Source organism: Parasteatoda tepidariorum, chromosome 3 (genome assembly GCF_982258835.1).
Source record: "Parasteatoda tepidariorum strain Cologne lab strain chromosome 3, Ptep-v5.0, whole genome shotgun sequence".
Taxonomy (NCBI): Eukaryota; Metazoa; Arthropoda; class Arachnida; order Araneae; family Theridiidae; genus Parasteatoda; species Parasteatoda tepidariorum.
Window position 1 is genome coordinate 117,519,192 of NC_141757.1, and position 16,160 is coordinate 117,535,351.

The 16,160-nt window shown below is 30.4% G+C and overlaps 1 long non-coding RNA gene across 1 annotated transcript; it reads left to right on the forward strand.

Moving 5' to 3' along the window:
- The first annotated feature begins 8,769 nt into the window (after positions 1 to 8,769).
- LOC122270928 (uncharacterized) lies at positions 8,770 to 14,528 on the forward strand. Its single transcript, XR_011637566.2, has 4 exons — positions 8,770 to 8,829; positions 11,883 to 11,932; positions 12,364 to 12,472; positions 14,397 to 14,528. It is a non-coding gene; the product is annotated as an uncharacterized LOC122270928 (long non-coding RNA).
- Positions 14,529 to 16,160: the final 1,632 nt, after the last annotated feature.

A 16,160-nucleotide genomic window follows, 5' to 3' on the forward strand; every position in this document is an offset into this window, starting at 1 on the left:
CAGGCTAAATGTTTGCAGTTAAAAATTAATAAAATAGATATATGGATCATTACAATGACATTGGAATGTTATTCATAGTAGGTATTTATTTTAAGAAATTGCATTACTTAAGAAAATGGAAAATTAAAGGAAGGGGATTAAACAGCGGGATTAAATCTGAGGGGCCAGAACTGCTACACTGTTCAGAAATAACATTCCTGGTAAAAAAAAATTAAAAAAATTAATAAAATAACGCCATTTAAACCTTTTATTTAGCAACGTCCGTATGGCAACAGTTTACCGAAAATTCGGGCTTTCAAAATTATAGTTCTGGATCTTTCTCAAAGTCAACTACTTATCACAGAAAAAACAAGTATAAAATTGGGAAAATAGTTACTTGCATGCTTCAATTTATTTATTTTCAGTCTTGTATTTTCATTTAATTTCTTGAAAAAAAATCTGAATCATTCAATTTAATTCGAATTCAGTGGATTTTGTTGCTCTTCCAACAGGTGGCACAACCACAACACATTGCCACACATTAAGTAATAATAACGAATCTGAAAATTAAATGTAACCGAATAAATGGTTTTTATACCATGCTCTTACGTATAATGACAAAATCACCAAACGTTACTTTATTTACTTCGAAACATGGTTAAAAAAAAAAACATTTATCTCCTTAAAAACCGTATATTTTTATTAATTTTACCGAAATCCATATAGAACCAGAAACACGGTAAATTTTATTATATTCTCGTTGTCTCGACCATATTTGTTTCCTCAGTGTACCATTTTGGCCTAACAAACAAAATGGAAATGGAAACTCAGAATTCATATACGAGTTTCAAATTTTCTCAAAACTACTAACCTTAAAAACTATTAAAATGTGACTTATTAACTCATGATTTTACTTTGTATTTTAACCATAGTTGACAGCTGACCCAATATTGTGTGTTTACTACTACAAATATTCAATTCCGTATAATTGTAATTTTGAACCCGATCCTAAAGACAAAGTATTGGGAGAAATTGGCCCTGGTGGAGGACTCTTTTGATGGAATTAACTCGCAATTGCGTTGCATGTTGAGGAAAACCATAAAAACCTCCCACGGTTAGCCGGATGGCAAGGAGACTGTAACCAATGATCGATCTACCACTGAGGATATTTTAAGTCAGCACTGTGGTCAGTGCTAGCGGGATCAGTCGATTATATAGACTTAAACTTGCAAAATAGGTATGATGCATCCTCAGCATTTCATTCGACAGTTTCAAAATTTATTCAGCGCTTGCTTATAATTCAAATTATCTTTCCCGACTTTACCTGAATCTTACTGAATCGATTTTTACATAAATAGCAAGAATACTTTTCTACTTAAAATTCTTGTCATAAGTCGCTACATTAGGTTTTGAGAAATAGGGTTTATAAACTATTATTTAATTGAATATAAATCACTGTCAAACATGAATTAATTTCCTCCAAGATGAAATTAAAAATACGGAAATCAATTCCTTTCATAATTGCTATCAATTTCAAGTTCCGTTGGTCAATTTAAGCTAGAAAGATTGAACTAATTCAAAGATTAATTCAATTATTTGTCATAGCCTTTGATGTCATATAAATTATATTTTATAACATATATTTTTAGTGTTTTATAAGGTATTTATTTAAAGAGATGAATTTGGAAGTGTATTTAATTACAGTATCATCAACTTTTGTCAGAAACTTTACTAATCAAAAACATGTTTTTTTTTTAATTACACTCGGTTGTTAGCATTTCTACGTATTTAATTTTTTTTAAACAAAAGTCATCTGGTGTACGCAAATAGTCAAATAGTCAATCATTAATGCGATGTTAATAAATTATAATATTGGATTAAACTTCTTCATGTTCGGCTTTCGGATTTAAAATGGATCAAGTTCATAAGTTATAGTTTTAAGATAATCAGGAATAACTTATATTAACGAAAGTTGAATATAATGAAATATAAAATTTTTATTCATGGGCGAATATTAAGAAATTCACTGCTTTACTTTCATTCCCTTTCTATTCACTAGATTACAGGTATCTTTGTTTCACAATGAATAAAAAAATAAACACCCTTAATAACTTTTCCAATTGCTTCGGTTTTTTATAGGTTTTGTTAATATACTTTTATAAGGATTAAAATATCTTAACGAAATATGAATATAATGAATTGAAAAAAAACTTTATTTATGGTAAAATATTAAGACAAAATCTTTCATTTACTACGTTACGGGTGCATTTCACAATATGACTCTGAAAATATAGATCATTGTTTCTCAACGGGGGCGATACCGCCCCCCTGGGGGCGATGGGAGTATGCTGAGGGGCGGTAAACTTGTTTTGGGCGCTAGGGGGGCGTTGGGTATGTTTTGGGCGGTAGGGGGCGATGAGCTTTTTTGTCATTCAAATTTAATTTTAAAACTTACAAATAAATTTACTTAATAAATAAAATTAATCTAAAATTAATATTAAAGGAAAATAAAGATTAAACTAACAAAATAAATTAAGATTATTACATCTTTTGTACCACCGATAAAACGAACTTATACGACACCCTTTCTCCGTTCCGAACCAGCACAGCGCAGCTCATGAGTCTGTAGTTTTTGCCTCTGATTCATCATAGCTATTTCGCGAATGGCTCTGACTCATTAAGGTCATTTGACGGAAATTGAAGAGCATGAGCTTTCGGTATGAATGTTTGATTTGACTCCTGTTTCTTATGATGATTTTCGTTACCTTCCTTACAGTTTTTTCCCCAGTTTCGATTCGATCTCATTGTTTATTTGGCCAGGTATATGCGCGAATTAGTTCCTTACCATAAATTATTTATTAATTTGGAGAAATAATTGATTTTCTTTCATCATTTGTACTTTGCTGCCACCAACAATGTCGGTTAACAAAAAGAAGTACCATCAATACCGTGCCACGCACTTGAAGTTTGGATTTGTTCAATCGCTGTTGAACTCTCAACTGCCCATGTGTTTACTTTGTAACAAAGTTTTATCTAATGAGACAATTAAATCCTTCCGCTAGCAGGAGCATTTGCAAAAAACTCATCCTGACAAACAAAATAAAGATTTGTCATTTTTCGCGAACATCAAAGACTAGTTTCTGAAAGCACCTTTGGTCTCCGGGTTGCTAGCAATCTCATCACAAAAATGCGACGATGGTTTGATAGCCTCTTATAATATATCAAAATTTATTGCTAATTCTGGGAAGGTTCATACTATCGGATCAGAGCTGATACTGCCGGTTGTCAAGTTTTAGAAACAGTTTTACGCCATCCAGCCACATCCAATGTAATCCGAAATATCCCATTAAGCAACGATACAGTGCGGGTTACGAAATGGTGAGATGGCCAAAGATGTTGAAGCTTCTTTAAGCAAACTTTTGATATCCAACGAATTTTTCCTTCAAGTTGAGGAATCAACTTTGCCATTCAATGTAAGCTTTACTGTAGGCGTAGATCCGGTTTGGAAAGGTTGGAAAAAGTAGTCACACGATACTTTTTGCAAGAAGCTTGATTGTAGATACCAAAAGTAAGTCTGTTTTTAATACTGTCCAAGATTATTTTACAGAGAAAAATATTCCTCTTGGGAATATTATGTCGCTTGCCACTGATGGAGATCCTGCAATGGTGGGTCGACATCACCCTTTTGTAAAGGGAAATACCAGATATTTTAGCTGTTCTCTGCCTAATTCACAGACAGCATTTAGTGGGGAAAAATATCAGAGACCGTTTGCATCAGTTATTGCAATATGTTATATTTGATGTGAACAAAATTCGCAGTAATGCTCTCAACGATTGATTATTCAGACAACTGTGTATAATGAAGTATTCAATCGTTTGCTACTACACACCGATATTCTCTGACTTTCCAAAGGCGCCTGTCTCAATAGGTTTTGGAATCTTTTTGACTCTGTGCTTAAGTTTCTCTAAAACAGAGATGTAGCTCTGAGAGACAGATTGCTAGAATTGGAGAAAGACTTTGGCTGATTATATTATTATAATTTAATGGCATAAATTTACAACTTCATGCCGACGAGCTCAATTTGATCCCTATAAAATCAGTCATTTCTGCCTTTCTAAAAAACTCATTTTGTGGAAGCAGAATTTTGGTTGGAATGAGTTCAGTGAAACAGGTGAAATTCGCTCTGATGATGCACAAGAATATTGTCAACACCTTGACTCTTTACTCGTGGACTTTTCTGACCGTTTTAAAGATTTTTTGTTCCCTGGAAGTCCCTCAATGGGTTATGAACCCTTTTGTGAATATTGAAACAGCAGAGGTTCAGATTTATGAGGAATTGGTCGAACTTTCAACTAATGAAACTTTGAAGTGATGATCGTCTCACAGAATTTTGTCTCCTCTACCCTGGACTGCGGACTATCGTTAAAATTTTTTTAATGTCTTCCCTTCCTCCTACCTTGTCGAAAGTGGATTCAATGCTGTTACGGATCTTGTCACACAAAAAAGAGAAATCAACTCGAAATTGTGTAAGGAGGGAACCAGCGTCTTCACCACACTTAAAGTATTGAACCAAACTTTAAGAAACGAATGTCTCGTTGATACTACTTTTTAGTGTAAAAAAACTATTTTGGGTGTGTTTTTAATTATCTAATTAAGAATAAATGATTGATTTTAAGCATAGGTTTTTTTTGTATTTTTTTATTACCGTATTTATTTTAATTAGAACAAATAGACTGCGATTACTTGCCATGAGAAAAGTATCGTGTTAATGTACGCATTATTTCTTAAAACCAAACAAATCTAACTCTTAATAAATTGCTTAAAGTTGCCTCTTATAATTCAGCACACCTCGCTCCGTCACCATGCTCTAAATAACTGGATTTTCACAACGGGGGGCGTTGAAATGATTTTTGCTCCTTAAGGGGGCGGTAACGTTAAAAAGGTTGAGAATCTATGATATAGATCATTACAAACAGCGTTTAGGAAATTGATTCACCAGGTTACAGGAGCTTGCCTGATTGTTGGGCTGAAAATAATCACAATTTACAGAAGTACCAATTACAGAATGCATAGTTTAATTATCCTAATTTCGTATCTTTCTAACTAGTAAATACAATGATATGATAAGAAACGACAAACAAACAAGCAAAGAAAAATTTAAGAAACTCTATTGAGAAGTTTGACCGTATAACGAAAAAACTTCACTGGCTTCAAAGTCTGTTAAAGTAGAAGTATTCGACATGTCTGGAGTGAGAAAATACAAAAGCAAATTCTCAAGGCGTGAATGAGAAAAACATAACAGATTGAAAAGAAAACGCTAAATTGCAATCGAAAAAATGGGAAAATATCGATGAAAAACAGATCAAGAAAATGTGCAGTAATTAAGAAAGGTAAATTAAGGTATGGTAAATTTCAACGAGCTATGGAGGGCGGGTGATGAACTCATAGCCTTAATTAAGGAGTTAAAGCATTTATTTAATTAAAACAAGATTCCAGAGCATCGAGATGAGCTGACGTAAATTTTAGAGTTAACATCAAATACAACTTTTATCAATTTAATATTTTTTTTTATCCAATGAAGTTTCTACATCATCAAGTAAATTATGAAGCTAGTTTTACTGACTACCTTTTTTGGAAAATAAATAAATCTAATTTTTAACATATTTCTGTATTTTGCTAGAAAACTGTAATACACATTTCTCATTCCCACTTTCAGAGCGATTGATCTTGCTTGAAGGAAAAAAATCTTTTTCCGAACATATGAAAAATTCAAATTCCCTCACCACAGAAACTTCTACCATTCTTGGATTATGTGTCTGGAAATTCAGAAAAGAATGCGATTAAACACCTTCCTCACGAAAGAAAGTAATAAGAGATGAGGTCTTTTCAAAAAGAAAAGAGGATGAAACAGATGCCTTTATATTCTGTTCTGCTTTTTATGCATCAGTTTGGAAGAAAGTGGTGAACTTATAATGCGTGTTGATCTTTGGAAGTATGAAAATAGATGTTACTTTTCGAGACTGAGAAAATGCTATGCCATCCATATTTTCAACACGGTTGATCAGGATTTGGCTGAGAAATATCGAAAAAAATAAGAAATAAATTTGAATAAATTCCTTAACTACCTCGGCAATCTTTTTCTTCACTATTTCGAGTAATTTGTTCTTAAAACTAAACTAAGACATTCAACAAAGTTTTTTCTAAAAGTATTTTAGTGCTGATAAAATGTGAAATATTTGTATATTTCTATGAAAACAATATAAAGAACGAACTCTCATTTAAGGTAACTTCTTCTTCTTCTTTGTCGAATTTGGTTATTTTTGTTCGATGCGAAAATTTAATTTAATGCTTCATAAAAGCATATCCTTTTCATAATTCATTCATCATTGTGCTATTTAAAAAAAAACATTGTTTAGAAATTTCTTTCTTGACAAGCACTTTAATTAAATAATTTCATAAAAATTGAGTAAAAAATTATAAATTTAACAGTTTTCAAAAATCAAAACTGGGAAAAAATATCCTAACTTTCGGAACCCTTAAGGTCTGGTTTCTTAGAACAGGTCGGCGTTAAAAAACGTCAGCTTGAAGTGAGCACTAACCCCTGATTGGTCAATTTGTGAGCTAGACAGCATACGTCATCGAACGCTCAGCTTGAACGATGACTGACGTCCGAATCAATTGTTGCTGGATTGCAACGTAGCATTAACTAGGGCTGGGTTTCTTAGAACAGGTTGGCGTCAGCGATACGTCAACTTCCCGCTGACTCCCAGATAAGGCGCTTGTCTTAAGAAAACAGGCTTTTAGATTCTTCCTCGGTGCACAAATTGGGAACCTCTACTTTAGAAGATCATGCGTAGATGCTAACTATTTTTCTTAGAATTAAATATAATCATTTTCTCATAAAAAGCACTGGTATTTTCCAATTAAATATTCTGAACGGAAAAGTATTTTTATAGTTCTGCCATTTTTTTTAATATATTTTATAGCATTTTTTTTATATATATCCGATGCTTTTAGACTCATTATAATCAACCCATATGTCATTAAGCTAACTAAGAATTGTGCAAATAATTTAACTGTATGAGATTCAATTTATTTTTTCTATGTTCCACTAAACATTTAAAAATCTTATTTATAATATCCCTTCACTACTCTGGGATTGTTTCAAACAGCCTATACAGATATATTGTCTAATTAAATCTTCCCAATTAATCTAAAGGTATGTGAACTCACGGCAATATGCGCAAAGAATACGAACCTGTCGGAAAATAATTACACTTTTCTAATTTGTCTGATGTATTGCCAATCGAGAAATGCTTTTAGTCATTTTGCAATACTTATGCAATTAGTAACCATTGTTAACTGAATAACCAATTATTATACAGTTTTTCAATTAGTAGCCATTGCTAACTGAATAACCAATTATTATACGGTTATTCAATTAGTAACCACAGTTAGCAAAATAACCAATTATTATAGGGTTATTTAAGTAAAACCCCTTGGTAATTTAATAACCAATTATTATGTGATTATTCAATTAGTATACGAAATATCTACTGGAAAATTTTAAGTTACAAACTGATTTCAAGTACCACTTTCAAAACATATCACTTTAGACATAAATTTTATTCAGCTACTCTTCCGAAAACAAATTTAATTCAATGCCTTGTGCCTCATTTTAAACATATTATTTTGGAAGCATAAGAGTGCCCACTTAAAATTTACAAGAACTTTACTTACAGAGCTTTAGAAAAGTGTCCCCATTTAGAAAAATCTGAAGATAGAAAAGGAGAACATGGAAAAATAATCTTGGAAGTATTCTTCCTCAATTTAATGAGGAATGATTCAGAGAAACGGTATTTCGATGTTTATAGGGAAATACATTTCAGTAAATCTTTTGTCTCATGTGTATCAAGCGCATATACTATTGAGATAAATGACAGTAATTACTTTGACATAAATACTATCTAAAGAATGATGTCCAATAATTTACTGACTCGTAACACTAAGTTTTAGAATACTAATTACACGATCCTTGATAAAAACAAAACAACATCTTATCTTAGTTTAAGTAATTGATTTATTTTATTAGCGTCAAACACAATAAATTATTGGGATTTTCAACGGTTACAAAATTCAATGCAGCTGATGCGTAAGAGGTACAAAATATAATAGCGAATTGCATGGATATTTGATAACATAAAGCATATCGTATGCAGTCAACCGTGAGTTTTCAAAACTAGACATATTAAAAGCTCTAAACAAAACTATGTTCTTAACTATGAAAACAAATTGCTTGCATGATGTACAGTGCGCGGATCACCCAGTATAACTTTTGATCTGATAATCGAATGTTCACTGCACTGTTAGAAATTTCTCGGAAAAGATGGTTAAATAGCAATTTATTTCATTGTTATTTCACCATATTCAAACAAAACAGTCAAATCACCATAAATAATATGGTAATCAAACTGTTAGCTGTGAAAAAAAACGTTTATTGACCGCTTTCACATAATATGGTCAAACAACCAGAATTTTATCGTACTAACTAAGCCAACCTACACTGTTAGAAATTTCTGAGAAAAATAGTTATAGAAAAATAGTTTCCAAAACAGTAGAATAAACGTAAAAAATATGGCATTCAAACAGTTAACATTGAGAAAAATCGTCGATTGATCCTTTTAACCAATACGTTAAAACAACAGTAAATTTATTCGCGCCATCTAGGTCTTTCGCCATAGAGAAGCGTTAGAAGCTCAAAGCTCATGCGATAATTATTCCATATCGCGTGAGCTTTGTTGGGATGCATGGGATCTCCATCACCATCGAGCAAGACTAAGATTCAAAAAGTAAGTATTTAATCATCAATTATTTCATGTTATTATATATTGTATTTAAGTTTGAATCCCTCGTAAAAATGTAATTTTGAGTACATGTGTTCTTATGCAGTGTCAAGTGATAAGTAATTTTTTTTCTGAAGAAAAACGACAGTTACTTTTTGTATTCAGCAACTTATTTGTTTTGATCATTATATTATTACAAAAAAGCTTAAAATGTAAATCGCTAATGCTGTAATATTTTCATAATGTGCTTAATTTAACGCCATTGCACTTTAATAATATACTAGCAACAAATTCTTAATTAAATATATTATTACTATTAAAGTTTATTCATTGCATAAGAAATATTATACGTGAAAGTCTAATACAGTGTTTCCCAACCTTTTTTGTGCCATGCCCCACCTAAGCCTTTCTAAAATTCTTATGCCCCCCCTATGTAACATATACATAATTTTTAATATAAGAAAATTGAATTGTTCATTTAAGAAACTTAGGAAATTGTTAGCGAAACGAAATAAGTAAATTTTCAGAACATATAATGAAAAATTCAAATTCGAAATATTTTTAATAAAGATTTTTCTATAATAATTTAATATTTTAATTTAGTGAGATTCTTGCCCTTGATGCTTGCTGCACATAGATTTTATCTTAGGTTCCAATTTGGTTAGCTTCAGTCTCAAGTCTCCCCATTGTGTTATATCCAGACGATTTCTTTTTTTTACCAATGAAATCAATTACAGTACTAAATCCACATTCAGCTAAATATGAAGATGGATGGAATCGGTAACAATAGTTTTCTTGCACATTTGATTGAATTTGGGTATTTGTTTTTTGTTTCCTCACGAAGCCATGACATCACTCATTTCATATTAAATAAAGTTTTAACTGACTAATCATTTTCCATTTCTGCAAGTTCTTGATATGTCAGACAAATCCACTAACATGGACTGCAACATCCATGTTGGAAAACAAATTTGTTTTAAATCAGAATATCTTTCTCTTAAATCAGCCGATAGAATCTTCAGATGATAGACAATAACAAGTAAAGCAGTATCATTTACTTCACATTTTTGGAGCCAATGATTTGGAGCCAATCCTTTTTGTTGTTAATATATTTCTGACATAACTCAATAAGGGTAATGAAGCCAAATATCTTCGTTTTTGCATCAACAGGAGTTTTATTGGTTCCTTGAAGTTTCTTATTTAATATATTCAGTTTTTCAAAGATATTGGCTAAATAACTCACAAATGCTTTACCATCGACTGTAAACAGATACTTCATTTCAGGTTTGTCGCCTTAAAAATCTTTAAGTCACATAATATTTATTGACTGCAATTGTATTTATTATTGTATTGTACTGCAAGAATTTATTATTGTATTTTTGTAGTATATTTGTAAGTCGTATTTTTTTCTGATTCTTATTTTGTTATCCTAAATTTGGTAGTTTGAAATTCATTTGGCACATTGGTGATAGTGGCAGCACAGATCCTTGTATGGACTAATTCCCTAAATTATTTTTTTACCTCAATATATATAATTAACATTTGACCTTGTGATAAATTAAAAGTTTTGATTAGTTCTGTTCCATACTAAATATTAAAATGAACTTGATGACATTCTGGTTACTTTTGATAGTATGAACCAACCCAGTTCGATCGAGAAAATCGAGTTTTATCGAGAAAAAAAACTGACTGGTAATAATTAATATTAAATGTTTATCTGATTAAAACAGCAAAAGAGGTTAATGCTACCTTGGTTGATAGTTTGCGAATTAACTGTAAAATGAAGTTCAGAATATTATGAAGTCTTCTTAATGATTCCAATTTATTAAAATAGTAGTAAAAGGCATATTTTTTATGAAAAAAGTGATAGTGTGACAACTAGCTAGCGAATTGCCATTTGTTATGTTTGGTGCCTTAAAGTAGGGGGTGACTGTTAATTTTGCACAATACTGTACAATATTGACAAAATTATACTGGAAATTGTAAAAGTGTTCTCTTCTAAGCAAAATAATAATTAAAAATAGTAGGTTCTGAATTTAAAAATAGTTTTTTTTTCGTTTATGTTGAAATTGCTTTTCTTGCACTTTAGTGGAGCAAATTATACTTCAGTTATATTTTATTTTATATCCGTTTTTGAACAGCCAACCCAATTTTTGGGTTTATGACAACAAATGTTCTACTCCGTAGCCTTGTAATTTTGAACCAATCCAGAAGACAAGAAAACTCCTGGATCCTCCCTGAAGTAGTGATTTGTTATAAAATAATGAGGGACTTAGAGACTCGACAGATTTAATGTTAATCAGTCACCATTTACTACACATGGAGTCTTCGGCTGGCATGGATCGAACCCACGAACTCTTGGACATGTTCCCTGGGCCCTATCGACCAAGCTATCCCAGCCTTTTATTTCAGTTATAGTTAGTCTGGTACATCCATTATGTACAAAAAATGTCTTTATTTATTTATTGTGTTTTTTTTTCAGGCCGACTACTAAACCTGAACATACCTAAATATTGAAAAAAGAGTCAAATTAAAAAAAATTTCTAGTTTTTATTTGTTTTTGTAAAGTGTAGTAGTGTATTTAGTAATTTTACACAATTAATTCCTTTTTAAAATTCTCATATTCATGATTTAGTCTTTATTTTCTAGCTTTTATCCCATTAATTGCTGTTGCAACATATCTAGTGTGTTCATTTTTATTACTTAAATTCACTTTAAGTTATTTTAATGTAATGAGGCAAGGTGCTATATATTTTTACAGTTTGCAAAAGGGAAATGTAGGCTAAATTGAAAATGTGATGAATAATAATTTAGAAGCAAAATTTATAATGTATCATTGCAATATATGTAATTATGTAAGTTACTCATCTAGAGTGTACTATCTCCACATGTCAACTCATAGACATGAGTTCCGTGTTAAGTTTAAGTGTAACTCGTTAGTTGCAAATAAATTAATTTGCTGTTTTACTATTAATAAGTTTATTTAAATATAAATGTATTTCAAACTTATTAAGTATGTACTTAGTGTAGGTACATCTAAATAGTTAATTTTCTTTCAGGTCTTCAAACCACTTGATCTGCAATCGCTATCAAAGCATCCATGTCTTAGGTAATTGTGTGATCCACAAACATAGAGTTTCAATTTGCCAGTGACTAAAAATGTCAATATATTTTTAGTTTAATTTTAGCTATTGCTTAAAAAGAGAAAAATGATTAAAAGAATTAAAATAACTCATCTGGGATATTTCTCTCCCTATTTAAACTTGCATATTGAATTTCATGAGAATAAATGTTGTAAGATATTTTTATTAATAATTGCGAAAATTAATTAGAATTTTATAAAATTTCTCACTGCTGGGAGATGTATCTCCACACGTTTGAAATAATCTATATCTAATTTTTGCTGTCTTAGAATTTGAATGTTTTCAGAAATGTTTAAATTTAAAATTTTGTGAAAATTATAAATTAATTTATAAGATAATGTATTTTTTTATTCTCATATCACTCATTATTATTATTATTATTATTTTTTAATTTTAGGGACATCAATGTTGAGGTGTGAGGAACTATGGATGGCATAGCCGAGAACACCAAAATTAAAGATGCAGTAGCTGTAGCAACTTGGTTTGCATCTTATTACATATTAGAGGTACTAAAAATTTTATTGATTTTTCTTGTATTTTTCTTCTTCTCCCCCCCCCCCTCCCCTAAGCTCTAAAGTTCTTGAGCAAAAAAAATTTTTTAGCAAATCGTTAAAATGCCACAAGACCTATAAACATGACTTTTTATACCATTCTTCCAATTGTTGCACAAAAATTTACCTGATGTGTGTTTCAATATATTATTCACTAAAACCAATTATATTTTAAATAAGCCCATGATTGGAACAATATCTTATCAGAATTGCTGTTTATGATTAAAATTTAATTATTAATTCAAATAGTTCTAACTAATTACAAATGAATCTCAATTCAGTTAAGGGATGATCCATCAGTTATTTTGTGCTTTTTATCATAATGTGAACAACTTAAATTAACTGGGGTCTGTTTAGAAGAAATTTGGGTCCGTTAACGGACCCTTCACAAAATATCTTTTCATAAAAACGGACCCTTCACAAAATATCTTTTCATAACAACGGACCCTTCGCAAAATATTTTAACTTAAAAACGGACCCTTCACAAAATAATTTATCTTTTAATCGGACCCTTCACAAATTTGTTTATCTTCATTATTGTTTTGCTAATCGAATAAAACCTTCCCGGAGGGGGGGGAGACAGATATAAACAAACTAAGTTTTGTCTTCGGCAGACGCTTCTTCCTTTATTCGTCAGAAATAAATATTCTGCTTTCAGCAGTAAAAGCTAAATACGAAATATTTGTATGTTGCCCCTCTCATTTAGTTGCAGCAATTGCTGTTTATTTTTGAAATTTTAATTTTTTTTATTTATTATAATTTTACAGTGTTAAGCATAATCTTGTATGTCTTTACAATTTAAAAACTCCTTGAAAAAGTTTTTTTGCAATAACGGACCCTATTTGCACAAATTCACAAAAGCGGACCCTGGTTGAAAGAATGTGACTTAACGTTTATTTTATATTCACAAATTATGAGTAATTTTTTTCACAATTTTTCAAAAACGGACGTTTTACAAAATGTCTGGACAGACCCCTGATTAAAGATTAGAAGACCCCTGATTTTTGCAGATTAAGTCTGTTAAACAAACGTATGTGACTTTCCAATATTCTATAATTGTTTGCTTTCTCATGGGAAAATGTCATATCTAAAATGTTAGAAATAACTGAAAGTTACAATTCCTATGTTAGTAAAATATTTTAAACAAAATGAGATTGTCACTAAAACAGCAGTGTTGTATTATGTTTTAAGAGCTTAAAAAGCTGCTGAATATATGCTATACATCAATTTTATTCATTGAGTGTTCATACTGATTGAGAATAGATTCTTTTTGCTACAGATAACATATATTTACTCATTTTTTTAATCTAGTTCCGAGGTAATAAAATAAATTTGTTCATTAACTTTTGCATCAAGTTGTATTTGGCTTGGTCAACCTTTCTGTGCTGAGTTTATTAACAACTAACTGGTTTCTCTAATAATTAACAGTCTATAACTAATAATAAACTTGTCAATTTGTATAAATGTTTATGGTAATTTCTAATTTGCCTTTCAGTTGCTTTTATTGATAGCCATTTTTTTAGCTTCTTACATATGTGTATGTTGAGCGTTTCTAAATAAAAGGATTCTCCATGAAAACTTGGTATTAAAATAGTATTGAAAATATTTTTGACTTCGTGGAGTTTTTTTTTTTTTTTTCATTTTCCACAATATGAGATTTGAGATATGGTGTGGCAAAGTTTTCTATTTTGGCTAAATTTGTTTCTTAAAAATCAGTATTTGGAATATTGATATCAGTAATGTCTGTCGTGCAAAATTTTCAATAGAAAAAGTCAGTTTGCTATTATATTGAATTTTATCATAATTATAGTTGTTTCTGAAGCCCAAGAAAATTGATGTACATAAAATTATTTTTTACTAATTTTAACACATTTTTCAGGTGCTTTGTTAGAATAAATCCAGTGTCTGGCTCCAAAGTAGAAAGGGAAAAGATTGTTTATCAGAAATTCACCCAAAGATTTTAAGCTTTCTATCTTTGACAGTTGGCTGAAAGATTGTCGACATTAATAAACTCATCAATTTTTTATTCTTTCCTTCATTCACAGGGTGCGTAACATTTTAAAAAAGTTTTAAAGGTGTTTATTTTGCTTATATGAAATGATCTGTAGAAATTAATAAAGTCATTTTTGTTATTTGTAATTGTTTTCTTTTCATTATCTGCAATTTATCAGCATGTTTATGAAGTTTTAATAAAAAACTTTATTTTACTTAAAAAGTTGAAACAGTTGATGTTAGAATTACCTAGTTTAGTTTTGAGAATAACTTAACTTTCAAAAATTGTGGTATTAATTGTTCTAATTATCATTTATATTCTGTTTTCGTATACATTAAATGATATATCTTGAAGTTCAGTATCTAACCTGTTGAAAATTTCATTCTTACTGGCCTTATGCCAAACGAGCAATAAGGACCCTGTTGTTCTTTACTTCTTATTCAGGTAGACAAGCAATGTTAAGAAAATGGTCACCCGACAGGCCTCAGGTTACCATTAAATTTATTAAGTTTCTCCGCTAGTGTAATTTTATAGCTGTGAACTATTTTCATATTTCTTAGAGAAATTTAAACTATTTCAGCACCTAATCTGTTTTCTGAAATCTTGGTCACTAATATTATAGATTTAACAATTTACTAAACAGTTTTAATAAGCTGTTTGCATCTTCTGATCGTAATTCAATGTTTTAGTCTCATAAATTTATACACCGCTTAATGTTAATTTTTTTTACCTGTATTAGTTCCAATTAGAAAATAAATCGTAAAGATTCCACACATATTCAGTGACATTCCATATGAAACAATTATTCTATTTTATTGTTATAAATGATAGTTATCTCTTTAGCCCGAGATGTTGTAAATAGTTTCTAAACCATAGACTTTTATATTTACTGTTATTAAACAATACTAAACTATACGGTTATAAAGCAATTAAATTCTTTAGACCTGGTTAATTAACTGTATTAGGTGTATACAGTAGTACAACCGTTTAGTTTTGTTAACATTGTTTTTTAACCGTGTTTGTTGTAAACAGTATTAAATCCGTAAAGGTAAATAACTTTTCTCAACCGTAAACTTTACGATTAATCGGATGGACAGACTGCTGCCGTTCCTTTTACCGTAATTTTGGAAAGAAATTTTTAACAGTGTGTCTACGATCCAAGCTTAATGATTCAAAAGGGTGACTTCAAATATGCTAATTAATTTGCGCAGACGATATTTTATGTTGCGAAATCAGGTATAAAAACATATTTTCTCTAAATAAACGTGTCTTTCTTCAATTTATTTGGAAGTATGACCTCCAAAATACAGGGAGTAGCCGTTATCTGGGAAGTATATGGTCTTAATAGTTTGGTCAGGAGAGTGATCTAAAGTTTGAACCAATTGATGTTAATTTTTCTTTTTTAAAGAATTTTCCGTAATTTTAACACATAATTATAAAATTATTCATGCAAAATACAACTTTCAGTGAATTCCGAATAATTCCGATAATTTTCCAAATAATTTTGTATTTTTATTGAAATAAAAACTTAGTTACTAAGAAATTATTTAGATTTGTTTTTGACCTCTTTGAAAGTGGCTGTGGCAATTTTTGCTATAGTGCCTCATACTACAAAGTATTGGTGACTGAAATTTATTTTAATTAAAAAAC